The sequence below is a fragment of the Sminthopsis crassicaudata genome, chromosome 3, assembly GCF_048593235.1.
Source record: "Sminthopsis crassicaudata isolate SCR6 chromosome 3, ASM4859323v1, whole genome shotgun sequence".
In the NCBI taxonomy this organism is placed as follows: domain Eukaryota; kingdom Metazoa; phylum Chordata; class Mammalia; order Dasyuromorphia; family Dasyuridae; genus Sminthopsis; species Sminthopsis crassicaudata.
The window spans coordinates 22619364-22634700 of NC_133619.1; the positions used below are offsets into that span (position 1 = coordinate 22619364).

General features: G+C 34.7%; 1 long non-coding RNA gene and 1 pseudogene across 2 annotated transcripts in view; one reads left to right on the top strand and one right to left on the bottom strand.

The window, feature by feature from the left end:
- Nucleotides 1–15337, top strand: part of LOC141560254 (uncharacterized) — a 186205-nt gene that overhangs the window by 22672 nt on the left and 148196 nt on the right. Inside the window, exon 1 of one of the 2 annotated variants that reach the window (XR_012487678.1) lies at nt 2157–2390. The exons of the other annotated variant lie outside the window; for it this stretch is intronic. This is a non-coding gene — a long non-coding RNA (uncharacterized LOC141560254). Of the gene's footprint in view, nt 1–2156; nt 2391–15337 lie in introns of those variants that run through there. 2 annotated transcript variants of the gene reach the window in all.
- Nucleotides 14060–14629, bottom strand: LOC141560253 (polyadenylate-binding protein 2 pseudogene; annotated as a pseudogene).

Genomic DNA, 15337 nt, shown 5'->3' on the forward strand with positions numbered 1-15337 from the left:
TCACTCTTACTGCTGATAAGCCTGACTGCCCAGCATGAGGAATTGCTCAGTTTAATTTTACCTAAAATCCTACTTAAAAAGATCAATTACTGATTTGGACTCTGGCTCTATTATAAAAGGAACTTTTGAAGAGGAAATTTCCTGTGTGGCAGGTAGGGAATGGAGGCCTCCAAGATTCTAGCTGTATAATGACTTCTTGTGATCTGATAACAAATAGAATTATATTGAAACTAATTTATTACAAAGATGGATATGAAATGCAGGACACTCCTTGATAGATGTAGGATTTCAGCTTCCCGTAGTGTTCTCTTTATTTATTCAGTGACAATATGGATATCTTTATTGATGTCCGGGGCCATGTTTTCAAAGGGTGGCTGCTGTTTGTTTGCCATCTAGAATGCCAGCAATTTATGCACAGAGGACCATTTTCATATTTTCAGTCTGAGGAAAAGCCATTGATTTTTTTTATTGCCCAATTTAAGATAAAAATGATAGGAAATGGAGGGAAGAGAGTTTCTAGATATTTATTTTTAGAAGAAAGTTTAAAATTTTAATATTTTGCTTCATCCCTTCATCCTGCCATGGAGCTAGTTCAAGTGAATAGAATCCAGTTTGAAGAATTCAGAGTGAGATGAAAATATAAATTTGGGACAAGGATGAGTGCTAGGAAGTTGGACTGGGATAAGAAGGGTTTATCAGCAAGCTAGAACATGTGACTACACCTCCAAGATTTTTGCCATCACAGTCAAGTCTTTATTTAAAGGAAGATTATTTATTTTGCAGATTTTTGGCCACCGGCCCAGTCAGCTTTCTCTTTACAGCCTTCTCCTTCTCCCTACTCTGTTGTTAGCTGTGGAAAACAGTTTCTTTGGGAAGGATTCAGAGAAAGACACAGGGAGATTGAGTATATATGTGTTCCTGGATGTGTCTCAAGCTCAAATACAGTGAAATCCATACATAATTTTAGCTCATCTGCTCTTTTGGATAGACAACAAAGTGCAGAGGAAGTTGATTTAGAAACTAAGAATATATGTGCTCAATTCCAACTCTGACACATACAGACTGTGTGATTTTAGGCAAATTACCAAATTCTCTGGGCTCCATACAATTTTTTCTGATTATTAGTTGTAGAAAAATGTGTTTTTATTTTCATTGGTGGTAGTGGTGAAGTTCTCTCACCTGGGAGTTCTTCTTTGTATTTATATAGCACTTTGGTCTGGTGGTTCAATTGATGGAATACTAGTTCTGGCTTCAGGAAAACTCCTTGAGTTCAACTCTGGCCCCATACACATACTAGTTGTGTGTTCTTGGTAAGTCACTTAATTTTGCTTGCCCCAATCTCATCAACAGTTCCAATATCTCTGCCAAGAAAAGCCTAAATAGGGTCATGAAGAGTTGGACACCACGGAAAAATGACTGAACAACACACAGCACTTCAATGTTCCTGAAGCAATTTATAAATATTGTCTCATTTTGTACTTACAACCCAATTAGGTAGCTGTTATTATTATCCCCATTTTACAGATGAGGGGTTTGAAGCACATACAGATTAGATGTTTTGCTCAGAGTAACAGAACATTGGTTGGATGGGAATTCTGGTATTTCTGATGCCAGATCCTGAATTCTATCCACTTCCCAATCAGTCTTCTACATGCCAATTAAATCAACTAGGTCTAGTTCTTATCCCTGGCACTGTTCTTTCCCCCTTCATTAGAACAGAGAAAGGAGATTTGATTGCATATTTTATCATAGAATATTATTTTGTAACTTTTAGTCAATTATAAAACAAGTTATAATAAGAGGTCTGAAAATCTACATAAGAATATAGAAATAAACATACATGCCATCTGTAGGCTGAATAAGTTCTCATGTACAAGTGGATATATATGTACACATACATATATGTGTATCTATTAGCAAATATATATATATATATATATATATGTACATATGTACAAAATACACATAGTTTAATTCATAACTGTTTTTCAAATGTACGGGAATTCTCTTGTTGTTGGCAAATAAAAATATATTTCAGTTTAAATGAAATTTTTGTCATTAAGTCTTTTCTTAATCAATACCCACTAATTTCCCTGAGTGCATTTATGTTCTTTATACATATAAATGTTAAACGCTACTCATGTACATGCTCATATTGTGTGTATGTGTATGCACATGAATTTTATGATTCTTACTTATCATTCTGTGTAGTTTTTTGTGTAGTTTTGCACTCTGGTTCTACACATCTTTCACAGATATAATTTTCCTATGTGGAGAGCTTCAACCCTTTCTTTTACGTTTAACTTTCCCTAAAGGATTTCTACCACATCAAGACATCAAATGAAGCACCCACATGAACTGCCTACTTCACCAGTGGGAGCATTCAACAGGTGTTGGCATTTTTTATTTTTGTTCATCCTTTTAAAAATTAAATATGTAGAAAAAGATTATCAAAAGTCTACCATTTTAAACATCAGTAGTCTTTTACATTCTAGGATTTATTTTGAATGTAAAATGGTCACTTCTTTCAGGGAAGTTAGGCCTTTGAAAGGTCTTGGATTTTGAGGTACATTTCTAGATTGTTGATACAATCTAAGTGCTAAGATAACAGGACTCTTTTTCCCTTCCTCCTTCCCTCCCTCCCTCCCTCCCTCCCTCCCTCCCTTCCTTCCTTCCTTCCTTCCTTCCTTCCTTCCTTCCTTCCTTCCTTCCTTCCTTCCTTCCTTCCTTCCTTCCTTCCTTCCTTCCTTCCTTCCTTCCTTCCTTCTTTTCTTCTTTCCTTTTTTCTCTCCCTTCCTCCTTCCTTTCTTCTTTCCTTCTATCCTTATATTCCTCCTCTCTCTTCCTCTTTCCTACTCTTCTTTCCTCCCTCCCTCCCTCCTTACTCTTCCTTCTCTATCCCTTCATCTCTTCCTTCGTTTCTCTCTCCCTCCCCCTCTCTCCCCTTCCCTCCCTCCCTCCTTCCCTTCCTCTATCCCTGTTTTCCTTCCTTCCTTCCTTCCTTCCTTCCTTCCTTCCTTCCTTCCTTCCTTCCTTCCTTCCTTCCTTCCTTCCTTCCTTCCTTCCTTCCTTCCTTCCTTCCTTCCTTCCTTCCTTCCTTCCTTCCTTCCTTCCTTCCTTCCTTCCTTCCTTCCTTCTCTTCTTCCTTCCTTTTTCCCTCTCTCTCTCCCTCCCTTTTTTTCTTTGTTTTGCCCACATTTTTTTTAAATTTTGGAAACAGAAAATATTCCATTTCTACTGATATAGTAATTCAGCCTAAATTTTCATACAAACAACATGTTCATATACATACATAATATATATATATATGTATGTATAAACACCAATACATATTGCTATGGGTAAGTGTTGGAAAATAAGAACACCTGTGAATCTTTCAGAATGCTAGGGATCCTGGGGACTGAGCCCAAAGGCCAAATTTGATTAATTCCCTCTCCTGATTTCAGTCTCACCTATGGCTCCTACTTTCATTCTGACAAGCCTAAGACTGAACTTGATTCTTATAGCCAAAGTTGCTTCTGGCAAGAGTGATAACAGAATCCTCCAAATCTAAAGGGAACCCAAAGAAAATCAAATTACTTTTAAGATAGTGTAAAAAGAGGAATGGCCTACTGACACTTATTGGATGGGAATTCAAGACAAAGGAATAGATATTATTATGCCAGTCCTCAAAGGATTTTCTGTCCTCAGGAGACTGATAGGATATTGTAGTAGGGAAACTAATGACTCTTTAGACAGGGGACCTGGATTCAAATTCTATCTCATGACCTTGAGAAAATCATTTAGCATTCCCAGAGCCTCAATTTCTTTACCTATATTACTTGAGACAGATGATCTTAAAGTGCTCTCCCTCACTTAAATCCAATTCACTTTCATGTTACAGCATTACTGCTCTGAGTCATGGTCCTCTTTAAGAATAAAGGACAAAACAACAACAAAATTCAAGCAAGTTGGATTAGTTGACCTCTGATATACCTTGCAGCTATAGATAAATGACATCATGAATCTTGAGCAACATGAACTTAGAATCATAAATTCAAGCATATATTACAGATGGGAAGGTCTTTGATATGATGAGTTGAGATTGCTAATCCAATAATGCATTGTGAAGGAAGAAGTAAGAAAGTACCTATCAAAGTTTCAAAAAGGGCAAGGTGGATAAGAAGGCAGAAGTGAATTGAAAAGTATATTCCAGAAAGGGGAAATACTATGTGGGATGATTTGTAGGCAGAAAAAGATGAGCCAGATATTTTAATTGGGGGTGCATAGGATTGCTTGGTTGGAACAAAGATCATGAAGGAGGTCCACTATTGTGCCAACATATGACAAAATCAAATTAAATCTGGTATGATGTAGGCTTGAAAAATAGTTTTTTGGGGGGTACAGAGGAGGGTGGAATTAATAGGAATAGATTAACATACAAGAATTATTTTCTGAGGAATACTAGGAACAGAGAAGGGAATTTGTTCCTAAACTGGCAAAATTAAGGAAAATCATCTGAGAATAGGAAAGAAAAGTTTTATTATAAAAAATCATCTGATCCATTAATGAGAATGTGAAAATAATGCTGACTAAAGAAATGAGATGCACTAAAAGACAAACAAACAAAAAAATCTATAACCTTTCAACAAGATTCAGGAGTAAGAATTGAAACAAAAAACAATTAACTTCAGAAAGTTGCACAGCAATGCTATAGAATTAGTTATTTATGCATCTTAAATTTATTTTTAAAAGTGTGCAACTCATATTAAATGGGAAAAATGTATTTTTCATTTTAAAAAGTGACAAAAATGACTAACTAGAATTTATTCAGACTCTTTTATTTTGGAGGACAATTGTAACCACAAAACATTTCAGCTCCACAAGAAAATCTGAAATGGAATATTTGTATAGAATATAGAATAGAATTTGTATAGAATATAGAATTTGTATAGAATATAGAATTGAAGAATAAGGGTCTGCAACCCTTAGCATGTTAGCACATGGGACAGAGGAAAGAACATGGTGAAGGATCATATAATATTGTTTCACAAAACAATAAAAAAAACAGTGGAGGGGAAAGTGAGTCTCAAGAGGGTTTGTCATGAGTCCTAAATGATCCATATTCTCTCAAGTCTATGTATAGATGACTTTGGAAGGAAGACAACAAATGAATTTCCAAATGAATCCTGATCAGCGACAAATGATAATCTCCCAAATCTCCCATTCTGACCCCAATATTTAATACCTGTTGCTTTAGGGGAAATAGAATAAGCCTTGGCAAAGCATTGATCATGTACCTAGCACTGTGATAGTTGCTTTATAAGCATCATGTATGAGATCCTCAGAACAACTCTGTGAGAAAGGGTTCTTCTTCTTCTTATTATTATTATTTTGCTGAGGAAATTGGGGTTAAATGACTTGCCCAGAGTCACACAGCTAAGAAGTGTTAAGTGTCTAAGTCTATATTTGAACTCAGGTCTTCCTGACTTCAGGGCTGATGTTCCATCCACTGGGCCACCTAGCTGTCTGGAGAAAGTTATTATTATCTTTATAGTTGAGTAAGCTGTGGTATAGGTTAAATGACATAGCCAGGGATACATAGTTCATGACTACCTTTGAATTCAAGCTTTCCTGAGTCCAGAGCTAGAATTCTGTACAATGTACTACCTAGATGTCACATTAAATGAGAGAAATGATGCTTTAAAATTAAGTTAGATTGATTAGCTAGACCTGAGAAGGGACTGGAATAGAGAAAAGTGTTGAGTTTGAAATCAGTGGACTTAACTTTGAATCTTTGTGCCGACTAATGTTGTTACTGCTCATTTAGTTGTTAATCATGTCTGACTCTTTGTGACATCCATTTGGCTAAGATGGAGACAGCTAAATGGCTAGTGGCTGGGTATGGAATAGAGAAGAGCTTAAATCTGGCCAAAGATACTAGCTGTATAGCTCTATATTTAGTCTGTTCATCTTAATCTCCTGAAGAAGGAAATGGAATACCAGTCTATTATCTTTTTCAGAAAAATTCTATGGGTGATATTCCATGGGACCACAGAGAATCTGATATCCAAAAAGCAGAAAATAACAAAAGCAAAGATACAGGAATGGTTTTCCCTTTCCTTCTGCAGCCCATTTGGCAAATGAAGAAACTGAGGCAAATAGTGAAGTGACTTGTCCAGGATCATATAGCTTAAGTGTCTGAGGTCAGATATGAATTCAGAAAGAAGATTCTTCCTGACTCCAGGTCTGGTACTTTATTCACAGCACCACCCACTATCTGTGTATCTTTATAGAAGTTGCTTTTTCTCTATAATTCTCAGTCTTATCAATGATAAAATAAAGATGTTCATCTTTATTGCTTTTCAGATCCTTTCCAGCTCTTTAATAGAACACTGGAACTGCAATCAGTTCATTTATTTATGATGTATAATCCTGGACAAGTTATTTAACCTTTTTTGCTTTGTGTTTTATTTGTTTGCTTGCTTGCTTGTTTGTTTGTTTGTTTTTGTTTTTTGTCTTGTAAACTGTGGCTAACAATAGCATTGATTGCCCACATTTTTTTGTGATTAAAAAAATGAAGATATTTGTAAAATACTTTGTAAACTTTAATATACTATATCAATTTTATTTATTAAGTCCAATATCTTATGTTTTAGTTCATATTAAGTATAATTAATTTTGCATAGCACAGTGTAGCTTTAAATTGTAATCCTTCTATTTCTCCATTATTTTTCTCCAGTACTTAGTTCGGTACCTGGGATAAAATAGACATTTAATAAATTCTTGTTGACTTGACTTTCTCTCTCCATGTCCCCAAACAATTTCTATTTCATTTCTTTTCTTAGGTTAGTTCCTGCTAAGGAGTTAGCTGATGCTTCCTTAGTATGGGTTGAGACCTTTGAGGCACATCTGCATTTAAAAGGTGGATTTCAAAAATAGGAGCAAAACAAAACAAAACCTCACTCTCACTCTGTCCAATTTCATCTATTCCCCTTCTTAAGATAGCTTCAGTTCACAGCAAGGGAAGAAAACAGCCCTCTTTCCTTGCCCCACTCCATTTCTCTCCTAATCTCAACATAGGTCAGGAGAAATGTATTCTTCAGAAATTTAGTCTGCTTCCAGATTAGGCTCAATGAAACTTCCAAACCTTTAGATTTCCAAAAGAACTGAGACATCTGGTAACTAGAGAAGGAACAAGTGAGTGTTTAAAAATCCATTGTGGCCTTAGTTTTGACTAAGGTCCTAGATTTAGAACTGGAAAAGAACATAGAGATCATGCAGCCCTACCCTCTAATTATACAGATGAGGAAATTGCTGCTCAAGCAGGTTAAATCTGGAGTTTTAATCTCTGTCTTCATCCTCAGTTCTATCCCTATTGTGCTGACCTGGCCTTCAAGCGCATGAGGGCAGAGCCCACTTCTGATGGACTTTTATAGAGTTGTACCCATCAGCATCCTCATTTGATGTTAAGATATTGGTAAAGAGGGGAACCAACATCTTTTCCCTACAGAACAAAAGCCTATGCAAACATAAAAGACATCACAAGGAAACATTAGAATATGTTAATATAAAGGTATTGATGGCAGCTTTGTTTTTAAAAATGAGAAATCAACAAAACCAAGAATTTTAGAATTTTATGGTTACATAGAGACATTCCAAGCATGGTACTATAATTTGTATACAAAGTTATACTCCCACATTGATTCATTGAGTGACAGCTGTATCCATTCCATTGGTAAATGGTTTCTATTTTCTTTTTTGAACAGGATTTCTATGACACTGTAAGCAGGGAATATCAGTCTTCTTTAATGCCTTCATTTACTGTACACAGAAAAGTAAATCAAGAGAAAATTTTCACTATCTTCCCATTTCTCATATAAAAAAAACGCTTCCCCCCCAAGAACTATTTAGTCAAAGTGAAAGCTTGTTTTCTCTTAACATATTATTTAATAAAAAGAGAAAGTGCCATGTCATTTTCTGTTTTGATCTTTTCAACCTAGTCTTATAAATTACTTGTTTTGTAAAGACGCGTGTTTTAATGTTGTCCCTTAATAAAAATGGTAAAAAAAATAAGCAAAGACAATTATTTCCTTTTGTAACTTATAGAAATTTCCAGTGCTGCATTTTCTATAACAATCTAGTTTGAAAGGCTCATATTATTATCTGCTGTTGGTAGATGACCTTGAATATAATTGAGATTGATTAACAGAGAGCTTGTCAAGAGCACCACAGTTTTTCATTAAGATTTCCACTTACAATAAGATCCTTTCAATCAGGTTGTTTTCTCTATCCACAAAAGCTGCTTCTGGTATGTGTGAAGCCAGCATGCTGTAATAGAAATTACATGGACCTTGGAGTCAGGGTTTAAATGACAACTCAGTTTTTTTTTTTTTTTTGACCATTTGAACTTGGTCCTATAATTTTAGTAGATGATAGGCAAACTCCTAATGCTAAAGGAATGAGACAACAGATATTCCAATTAATGAAGAAAAAGATAAATCATGGAGATATCTAGCATACACTGAATTTGGAGTCAAAGGATCAAAGATCAAATTGCAAAATTACAAGATTGGCTTGGATGATCTTAACCCCAGCATGCAATCTGAATGTCCTGAGCACATTGATGATTTTGTGAATGGTCCTGGCAAATTATTTTTTGTTCCATTGAAGGTAATAGGTGTTTTCAAATGTTCTTTAAGTGTTTTTTTTTTTTTTTTTTTTTTTTTTTTTTGCTGTTCTTATATTGAGAGTTCCTCTGCATTTCACCCTAAGAATTATAAGATCATAGATTGATTTAAGATCAGATTCAACCATTTCAATTTACAGATGAGGAAAATGAGTCCCAGAAATTTGAAATATCTTATCCTAAATCAAGCAACAAGTATTTGAGATGGGAGTCTAGCTTAAGACTTTCTAACTTTATGTTCAATGTTCTTTCCAGTTATCCATATTAGAGACCTTAGAAGTCATCTAGTACAGCATCTAGTACAATCCTTTGAATTAGGCCATGCATTGGATGGAACATTGTGCTTGGGATCAGGAGGATCTGAGTTCAAAGCCAGCCTCAGATATTAACCTGTGATATAATCTTTAAGAAGTAACATAATCTCTATTTTCCTCAGTTTCCTCATTTGTAAAATGGGGATAATTATAGCACCTACTTCCTAGTGTTACAATAAAAATCAAATGAGATCTTTATTTACATTTATTAAATTATTTATATTCTTATTAAAATATTTATATATATAAATTATATATTATATTATATTTAATATGTATTAAATATAATATATATTAAATATACATAATCATATATAATATATTACATTATGTATAAATTATTTATATATATTGTTTATTAAATTATTTATATATATATATATTATTAAATATTTATAAATTGCTTAGCACAGTGCTGACATATAATAAACACTATGTAAATGTAAGATATTATTATTATTAATTTTCAGATAAGAAAACCAAGAGACTAAATCATTTTTCAAATGACACATATAATATATACTAGAGACATTCTTTGACTTTGTACCAGGTTCTCTGATTTTAAATTTAATGCCCTAACATTTATTCTGCTATATCTAGTTGCCTCTCATTCTCTTTTTGCTTTCTCTTCTTGAGGCTCCTTGTTATTACATTTTCATTACCTTGAATAGGACTGAAGCACTTTCACTTCCCCTCTGCAGTACCTTATTTTCTTTTTTATCCTCCATGACAGTGAAACATTCTTATAAGAGTAAAGAGGCTTAGTCATTCTCTTCTCTTCTGTGGTCAGACCTATTTGTAATTTTGTGTTCAATTTTGAGAAGCAGACTTTAGTTGAGGAGGACAGAGACATTAATGCTTTGGTGAACATTCAGACAAAGGCAACTGGAAGGGGACCATCCTTGACTTTATTTTAGGAGAACACTATTTGAAAGCATTGAGGATGTTTACCTTGGAGTAGCAATGACAGATTTCAACATGGTAAATGTCTTTAAGTATTTGAAGGTCTATCACCAGAAAGATATTAGGCTTTTTTCTGCTTGATTCCCGTGAAGAAAACTCAAGACTAATAGGTAAAAGTATCAGGGCAAGATATAGAGATTTGGTTGGCTCAGGAGATAGGGAACTCCGTCTTTGTTGAGAAAAGGCTAGATGGTCACTTGGGGTAATTATAGAGTAAGCTCTTGTTCAGTTATGATTTAGGCTAGATGCTCTCTCCTCTTGCTTATGGCTGTGAATTGCCATCTTCGTTTTGGAGTTAGGCCAATGAGAGCTCTACTGTCTGTACAATGTTGTAGATGGAAACATCACTACCAAAAAAAGAACTCATGAATTATTTAATAATAACATCCAAGAAACCTGATCCTTGAGATGAGGAGAAAATATACATCTTGCTTTCATTGAAGAAGTGAAGAAATATAATCTTGTGGAATATTGTGGGACTATATACTTGGGGTTTTTTATTGTGTTAAGTAATGATAGGACTGGCAAGTAGTATCTTTTTTTTGGCCAAAGTAATGCATGGTTAAGCAATATTATTCAGAAAGAAAGAAAAAAATTAATTATTTGCATAGTGTTTGTGCTGAACTAATCTAGTCTAATCCTTCACCCACTTCTAGGGAAACATTCTCAAAGGACTCTCCTGAGGTCACACAAATAGAAAATAGAAGAGAGGGCTTGAACCCAGGTCTTCTGACTGTTTTCCTTACTCCACTCTTTTGGAGCCTAAACATATTTTTAATAAAATGAAATTATACGGCTAATAATTGAAATTTTAAAAGAAATATTTTAAGAAAACTCCTTTAATCATTTTAATTCATTTATTTAGATTCAGAATATTTATGTAATGTGTAAGATTAACTCCACAACACGAAGAAATATAATTTAATTTGTCTTTTCTGTTAATTCAATTAAAATTATATGATTTTGATGTGATATATTAAAAGGGCCAAGACTGTAACATTGATTTATCTCACTACTATTGGTCAAATTTATTTTAAACATGAATATAAACTTTTAAAAACTTAATCCTACATGCTTAGTCCTCTTTCATATTGTAAAATCTAATCTTAATAATGGGTATTCTTTATTTTCTTTTATGTATGCAACATTTTCCTCATCCAAATATTGTTGACTCAAAGAACATTTTGGTAAATTAATACCATATCTCATAATGAGTCATGGATATAATTTTAGAGTTTAGATATTTAACATTAGGTGACCTATGATAGTTCTTTTGAAACTATTATTTGTTTATATATAGAAGTAACATCATGTGGAAGAGGGATTAGATTGGTTTCTACTTGGCATTGGAGGGCAGAATTAAGAACAAAGGGAGGAAGTTGAAAATAAAGTAATTTAGACTTTATGTAAAGAGATTTCTAAAGTTTATAGCTATTTTAGGAGGGACAAGCTACCTTAGATGGTAGTGAGCTTCCAGTTATGAGATATTTTTAAACAAAGACTATATGATGACATTTTGTATCTTCTATAGGGTGTTCTTATTCAGTTGTGGGTTGGATAATTGACCTCTGAGGACTTTCCACTCTACTTCATATATAAAATATTGCAATAAAATAATTTATGAAGAATGACTTTAAAGATAATTTTCATGTTAGAAGTTTTAAATTTTAATTTCTTTCTTTTGTTTAAATATTGGACCCACGGATTGAAATCGGTAATGTGAAATGTTAACAGGAATAAAAACCAAGTCCTATCCAGAGATTTAAAAAAAATAACAGTTGCAAAAATCAATGATGGGAACAAAATGACTGGAGAGTTCAAATGGAAAAAAAAATGTCATCCCTAGGACCAATAGGTAACAAATGTCAGCACTATGTAAAGAACTCCCTAGTAGAGGTATCCAAAAATGATAGTGGTTGTCTTGAAGCCAATGAGTATCATTTGCTTAAAAGTTTTAAAATTATTATTTGAATAATTATTTACTGGTGATATTGTTGAAAGTTTTAAACTTTTAGGTAGGACAAGGACCCAAATCTTTGAAGTTCCTTTTAATACTGAAATTCTATGATTCTAAAATCAAAGATAAAATAGCTATTATATATATATATATACATATATATATATGTATATATATATATATATACATATATATATGTGTGTATATATATATATATATATATATATATATATATATATATATATATATATATATATATATATATATATATATATATATATATATATATATATATATATATATATATATATATATATATTCTGCCCAAAAGTCCTATCTTGGAGTCCCATCATGAAATGAGGGTGGTCTGGAAATCTCAAACCAGCTATTAGTAGTGCTGTCTTTGGCAGGTGCTACCAATCCAGGAAAGTATTATTGTATCATGCTTTTGATAGTCTAACTCCTTCTTCAAGCCTAGACCTTAAGCACATTAGCTCATCACTTTTATGTTCATAGCTAGGTTCATTTGGCCAGGGAAATCCATGAGAAGAAGAAAAAAACATAAAATGTGGTCCTTAATTCTGGGTAGGCCTCTTCTAATTTCATTCTGAAGATTGTAGCATGGAGGTAAAAAGGGACAGCAAATGCTAAGGGATAGAGATTGCTCGATTTTATACCACCGATAAATATTTATTTAATCATTATTTGTCAAATTATTAACAAACTGATACACAATGGTACTTAATGAAAGGATCTGATGGCATTTTTTCTATAAAACAAAACAACAGATATAAGGGAAATATGGAGGGATAATCTACAAAGGCAAATGATTTTTTGCATTTGTTTTTTCACTATGTGCACATAGATTATGTAGTGTTCTGTCATCTCTAGATTATAATCCTTCTCTGGGAGGAGGGTTCTTTTTTGTAAATCTTTTTCTCTGAGAGCAGGTTTCTTGGGAAGCTTCTGGAGCCTCCAGCCAGAGCAAAGGTAGACGTGAGAATGAAATATTGACTCTGAATCTCCTAGAGTGTGGGAAGTGTTCTCCTTTACCTTCACCAGAATGTCCTCTAGATTCAATGTTGCCTCCTTTTATCTTCCCAGAGAATGGGCTTTTGGGTACTCCCAGGGGCTTATGAGAACTCCTACAGCCAATGGACTAGCTCCATTTAAAGGTGCAAATGCCTTTAAATGTGTAAACTCCTTTTTCAGAAGTCTAAAGGTGTAAACTCATTTTAAAGGTGTGAACTAAAGGTGTGAGCCCTGAGTTAGAGAATTGTTAAGTGCGGGTTTAGCACCTAGTAAGAACCTAACATCTTCCCTTTTCTTTTAATTCTTTTTCTTTTGATATGTTCTATATAGGGTGGTCATGACCTTGTAAAGGATATACATAAATCCATCAATAGTACACATAATTACATAAATTACATAAATACATAGTAACATAACACATGCTAGAAGTAATGTAACAAATAACATGATCAAATAATCATAAATTGAGAATTTATACATGTCCGTAAGTACATTGTCCATTAGTTCATGTACCAGAAATCCAAAAATTCCTGCAAGCTTTAAAGTCCTACAATAGTCTCATCTTGTGTTAGGGAATCTTTAACAGTTTCCTTATCAGCCATGCTCTTTCAGTGTCAGATGTTTCTTAGATCTTCTTCTTTGTTTTGAGGTTTTTCTCTTTTTCTCTCTCTCTTTGATGGACAAGGCGAATATGACTCATTGGCACCCATCTGATTCCTTCTTCATCTGTTTCCTTCTCTGTCTGTAAAATACAAGCAAAACATCTCTCCCAGGCAGTTAACCTATCTAATTTTCTTCTATTTACCACTTTCTAACTCTCTTCTTATCATCTGGCAATTGGAGCTGTTTGCACTGGACACTGCCCTGTTGGTTTAAAAGGCCTGTATTCTCCCCAAGTGTAATCCATTTCTGCTATCTGATTGCTTTTTGGCTGACTTATCAGGTAATCCCTTTCTTTCATGTGGTACTTTTTGGCAGAGTCCTGATCTTCTAAAGGCTCTTTGGATGTAACCTCAGCTTCCATCATGCCCCACCTATCTTTTGAATGAGTTCTTGGAGTTCCTTCTTTCCTCTCTTCCTAATACACACTTTGTGTGTGTGTGTGTGTGTGTGTGTGTGTGTGGTTTTTTTGTTTTTGTTTTTTTAGTAAGGGGAATACCATGACGTTGCTCTAGCCCGGCCCCTGTAGCCTCGGCCCCGGGGTCTGCTGTTGAAGCCACTATAGAATCGAGAGCGTGAACTACTGTAGTTAGTAGCCCTGGCATGATATCGAGCAGGTGGAAAACCCCGATCTGTGGTTCTGATCCCTGGCAGATTGGTCCGTTTTGGTATCACTTTGATCTGTCTTCCTCTGAAAAGAGAATCATCCAAGTCCATCGCTGTCCTCACTGAATCTTTATCTGAAAATTCTATGTATGCAAACCCCTTAGGATGACCACTGAATTTGTCACAAAGGATGGTAACTCGATTAACTGAACCACAACCATGGAAGTGTGCCTCCAGCTCTTCTGCTGTTGAACCATAGTCTACATTGCCCACATAGATGGATCGAGCATCAGCCTCCATCTTCTCCTCAATGGACATGATCATTAGGTCAGCATTGCTTGGGAGTGAGCTCATGTTCATCTGTTTCTCCACCTCGTTCTGAAGCTCCTTCAATTTCTTGGCCTCTTTCTCCATCTCCCTTACTTGGGCTTTGATGGCCTCCAGCTCCCAGTCCTTGATTGCACCGTCCCCCTATTCAGGCGTCAAAATGTAAAGTCCGAGCTAGCTCCTCTGAAAGGCCTTGCCCCACGTTGGGTGCCAAATTGTAGTGTTCTGTCTTCTCTAGATTATAATCCTTCTCTGGGAAGAGATTTCTTTTCTGTAAATCTTTTTTCTCTGGGAGCAGGTTTCTCCGGAGGCTTCTGGAGCCTCCAGCCAGAGCGAAGGTAGATGTGAGAATGAAATCTTGACTCTGAATCTCCTAGAGTGTGGGAATCAGACTCTGTCTCCTCCAAGAGTGTGGGAAGTCTTCTCCTTCACTTTCACCAGAATGTCCTCCAGACTCAATGCTGCCTCCTTTTATCCTCCCAGAGAATGGGCTTTTGGGAACTCCTACAGGCAATGGACTAGCTCCTTTTAAAAGTGTAAACTCCTTTAAATGTGTAAACTCCTTTTCAGAAGTCTAAAGGTATAAACTCCTTTTAAAGGTGTAAACTCCTTTTCAGAAGTCTAAAGGTGTAAATTCCCTTTAAAAGTGTGAACCCAGAGCTAGAGAATTTTTAAGTACTGACTTAGCACCTAGTAAGAACCTAACAAGATAATAAGAAATATCATATGATGGGTATTGACCATCTTACTGTACAGTAAAAAAAACACTATGGAGATTATTTTCAGATTGTATAACACCTTCTGAAAATG